At 37.9% G+C, this 5,208-nt stretch overlaps 1 pseudogene; it reads left to right on the forward strand.

Annotated features, from left to right (window-relative positions):
• Positions 1–3,648: 3,648 nt before the first annotated feature.
• LOC119328901 lies at positions 3,649–4,769 on the forward strand (annotated as a pseudogene).
• The last annotated feature ends 439 nt before the right edge of the window (positions 4,770–5,208 follow it).

The following is a 5,208-nucleotide window of genomic DNA, read 5'->3' on the forward strand; positions in this document are numbered from 1 at the left end:
TTTAAAGAATGTTCACGGATATGAAAAGATGGTCACGAATTGTAAAAAACAAATAACGAATTAAAAACAATCATGAATTTAGAAATTGTATGCATTTGAAAAATATTCAAGTTTTCTGAAATAGAAAATTTTAAAATGTTCAAGAAATTGAAAAACAGGCTCACATATTTACAAATGTGCATGAATTTTAATAAATGAAAATGACAAAAAGATAACCAAAAAAGAAACAAAGTAAAGAAAAGAGAAAAGAAAAGGAAAATAAAGATCCAGCCGAATCTTCTAGAACCTTCCCAAAACTAGGAACACTTGAAGCTTCATGGGCTGTCTATTTACTCAACACAATGTTAGAGGGGGTCTATGTGTTTGTTTACTTTGTTTGTTTGAGTAATAATAGCCAGCCCACAAAGCCGTCATAGTGTTTGTTTGAGTAATGGCCAGCCCACAAAGCCGCCGCTTGGTCCTTTCATTTTTTTCTTCCGTTCGCTTGGCTCCGTCTATGTGTTTCCAAGGGTGCTGTTATGTGCCGCCCACAACTTGGAAGAAGCCCTCGCATGCACTGCCTCCTACATGGCCCAGGAGGTCCACCACTCACGAGCAGCAGCCGTAAGTTCCGGAGCGTGTGAGTTTTTTTTTCTTTTGTTATTATTTTATTAAATTATATTTACTTAAAAACTCAAATTTGAAAAATGCTTAATGCATACTCAAAAGTAAAAAAATATTCGAAAAAACATTGGTCATCTATTAGAAAAAGATTAAACATGTATAGAAAATTGTTTCTAGTGTATAAAAAAGTACAATGAGTATGAAGAAAAGTAGACATCAAAACATATATTGGAAAAATGTAAATGTGGTGTTAACAAATTGATATCATTAACAATTGTTTTGAGTTGTATTTGAAAAATGTTTAAACATGTCCAAACAAAAGTTCAAAAACATATGTGTGCAAAAAATGTTAATCATGTATATGAAAAACAATTAACCTGCAGAAAAATATTTCTGGTGTATAATTTTTTTACTGTGTGAATGAAAAATGTAGAACTCAAAACTTATATTTTTAAAAATGTAAATCATGTATTTAAAAAATATTTAACGCGCATAGAAAATGTTCAGTTCTATACAGAAACTGTATATAATGTGTATGAAAAGTAAAGTAGACCTCAAAACATATATTTGAAAAAATGATGTATTTGAAAATATAAAATATGTATATAAAAAAGTTCATGTTTTATCGAAAATATCCAATATGTATGAAAATCTTAGACATCAAAAAAATATAATTACAATAGTATTAATCATCTATTGGAAAAAATAAAAAAGTGTATAAAAATGTTTCTGTTGTATACGAAAAATGTGAAATGTGTATGAAAAAAATGTAGACATGTGTTGGAAAAGAGGACATGGAAAAAAACTGATGAAAACCAAAGAAGAAATGAAAGAAAAATAAATATAAAAGAAACATGAAAACGGAATAGAAAACCGGAAAAAACAATAAAGAAACCAATACAGAATAGTGGAACACAATGAAAACTATAAACTAGATGAAAACCGAGAAAAAATAAAATAAAATAAAATAGTAATAAGAAAAACAAAAAAAGAAACCAATGTGAAACTGTGAAACACTATGAAAACCAAAATAAAACCATTGAAAATAGAGAAAGAAACAAAAAAAACAGAGAAAAAACTGATAAAATCGGACGAGCGAGTGAGTGAACGAAAGGAGTAACCGAGCAAGCGAGAAAATATGCTAATGAGCCAGCCCATACGTGCGGACGCCAGAGGCGAGCCAGAGCTACATCTTACAATAGGCAAGATATAACTCTAGCATGTTTCTACTCCCTCTGTTCGGAATTACTTGTCGCAGAAATGGATGTATCTAGACGTATTTTAGTTCTAGATACATCAATATCCGAGACAAGTAACTCCGAACGGAGGGAGTACGTCTAAATGGGATATTTTGATGAGGCGCCTTGCTGCTCTTCGCTCCTCAGTTACGTCGATGTGCTACAAAGCTAGGATTCGGGGCTTGGGGTGCCGGCGCCATGACCCTCCACGCAGCTTCCGGCTCGTCGCCACACGCAACTAGCTACACTCAAGGACGACATCTACTCATCTCAACACCTACGCAGCCGCTCCCTAACACTGTCGCTCAAGCATGCATCTAAAAGTAAGGACATGGACAAGGATTTAGGGCACCCAAGTGCGGGGGCAATCAGGCCCTGGTGCCGCCTTTTTATTTTGGCTTCCGATTTTTAAGGTTCTATATCTTTTAAATAAAAAAGTTTAAATTAAGTTATGTTTTTCATATTCATGTTTCTCGTGACCAGCGCTTTCAGGTAAGATCCATTTTGAATATATTTGAACAACTTTTAAAAAATGTGTTAAGTTTCCATGTTGAAACTTAGTACGAGCGAGCGATAAAAACCAATTATTTTGTATCTAAGACCGCAAAAAAATTGCTTAAAATTATATCTCTAAAATTGGTTGAAACTTGGCAGTTTTAGATGCAAAAACTGTAAGTTTCATTGTTAAAGCTTAAAGCTTATTTGTGCCCTTGTGCAGGATCCAACTACTACTCAAATCGCGAGGCAAATCAATCGGGCGGCAGAACTTGACAGGTGAGTGCCCCTTGAGAATTTTCGCAATGGATAAGTTACAAGTTAAAACATGAGAGGCCGTAAAAAAATTGTCCTCTTAGATGAATTCAAGATTTTTGTCTTTCATATTAACGCAGTAAATAAATTGTACCTTCTCAGAGACTAAGAGCGAACTCGGAAGCAATAGCAATTGTTCCTTTTTTGAACATAGTACGGACGCAAGCGCTCATATACATGCGCATATACTCACCCCTATGAACGCACACACGCACATCATATCCCTATGAGCACCTTCGAAAGACTGAGCCGGCATATCATTTTGATAAATGCGAGCATCAGGATTTGAACCCTGATGGGCTGCGGATACCACAGTTCCTCTAATCATCCAACTACAGATTGGTTGATAACATTTTCGCTAACCAGAGCGAAGTTGTAACAGTTGAAGGCTAATTAACCAGTTAGCTTATCGACTTAATTACGCAGGAAAATAAGTGGATGCTGTTTTTTCTACTTCATTCCAGTAGGAAACTCTACAGGTCGTAATTGTTGTCTTCCCACAATGAAAAAGAAAGAGGAAAGAAGTCGTTGGGGCAGTCAGAGCTAAGAAGTTGTAAGAAGAATTCTCCTGACTAGAGACAAGAAGTTGTAATAATCGTTAAAGGCTAATTAATTAACCGGTTATGCCCAAAGAAAACCTGGTGCAGAAAAATAGCCTAACAATATGGACCAGAAGTAATGGCTGTCTCTAGATTAGCTACTCAACTTATAGTTAAATAAAGCAGATAAATAATCAAACGTTGCCAGGTCATTCTCACATGTGCAGCAAGCGCACGTACAAGCAACAAGAATTTTATACCAGAAGTACTTTACCGCTACGCAGAAGCCTCTTTCTACTCACTACTTCGTGCAAGCACCGTATTTCACTATCCCTAATACTTAATTACGTAAAGGTAACTATATATGCCACCTAGTTCCATTTGTTAAACCAAAGAAAACCACACACATACTGCATACTACAGTTAGTTGCTAGCAATACACACATCATTTGGTCAACATGGCCATCCCACTAAAGGTTTTGCTCCTTGCCATCCTCGGTTGCCTCTGCCTCTATAGTTCAGTTCTAGCAGCTCGCGAGCTCAGTGATGACTTGTCTAGCGTAGCAAGGCGTGAGAGTTGGATGGCCCAGTACGGCCGTGTGTATAAGGATGCCACTGAGAAGGCTCAGAAGTTTAAGGTGTTCAAGGCCAATGTCGAGTTCATTGAGTCCTTCAACGCCGAGAACCACAAGTTCTTTTTGGGCGTCAATCAATTTGCTGACCTCACCAACGAGGAGTTTAAGATGACAAAGGCTAACAAAGGATACAAAGCCAGCTTGGAGAGGGCTCCCATGGGATTCAGGTACAAGAACGTGAGCTTGGATGCACTTCCGGCAACAGTAGATTGAAGGACGAAGGGTGCGGTCACTCCCATCAAGGATCAGGGTCAATGTGGTAAGTACATAGTATAATGATGTATGTCATACATATCTTGATATTTTTTGTTAAAATTTTATGTGATCATGTATGTCCCACAATACAATCATTTGTAGGTTGTTGTTGGGCATTTTCTGCTGTTGCTGCAACCGAGGGCATCGTCAAGCTAAAAACTGGCAAGCTTATCTCTTTATCGGAACAAGAGTTGGTAGATTGTGACGTCCACGGTGTGGACCAGGGCTGTGAGGGCGGGCTTATGGACGATGCATTCAAGTTCATCATTTCAAACGGTGGCCTTACTGGTGAGTCTAGCTACCCATATATGGCAGAAGATGGAAAGTGCAAGAGTGGATCCAAAGATGCCGCCACCATCAAGAGCTACGAGGATGCGCCGGCCAACAATGAAGGTGCCCTCATGGCGGCTGTCGCGAACCAACCTATTTCGGTAGCCGTGGATGGTGGTGGCATGACGTTCCAATTTTACAAAGGTGGAGTGATGACTGGTTCTTGCGGCACTAACCTAGACCATGGCATTGCAGCTATTGGCTACGGAAAGACGAGTGATGGCACAAAATATTGGTTGTTGAAGAATTCGTGGGGAACAACATGGGGAGAGAATGGGTATTTAAGAATGGAGAAGGACATTTCTGACAAGAGAGGCATGTGTGGTCTTGCCATGGAGCCTTCCTACCCTACTGCATAGTAAGAGCATCAAATGCCACACATCCACGTACATACACGAAGATTAAATAAACATATGCACCTTGTCGCTAGGGATTCTCTTATATGTCTTCAATTTGTGTGAAAATATACGTCGTTATGTATTGGCAATTTATACATCATGGATATTGTGTAAATATGTTGAATATGTACATGATGGTCATGATTTATTTTTTTCGTGTTGTATTTGGTTTTATGCTGCTACATTTGATTTCATAGTCCTCTTGAGGATGAGCCTATTAAAATATGTGTTGTGGCAAGTGATCCATGTGTGTATGCTTCTCATAGTTTACTGTCCTACAAGTTCTCCGTGTGGCAAACAAGGAATTCAGCATGTTCGTCTTCTCCATGGTATTATGCATGTCACACATGACATCCATTGTAAGACATATTACCAATCAATCTACCTTCATGATGTGTTC

Source organism: Triticum dicoccoides, chromosome 7A, assembly GCF_002162155.2.
Source record: "Triticum dicoccoides isolate Atlit2015 ecotype Zavitan chromosome 7A, WEW_v2.0, whole genome shotgun sequence".
Taxonomy (NCBI): Eukaryota; Viridiplantae; Streptophyta; class Magnoliopsida; order Poales; family Poaceae; genus Triticum; species Triticum dicoccoides.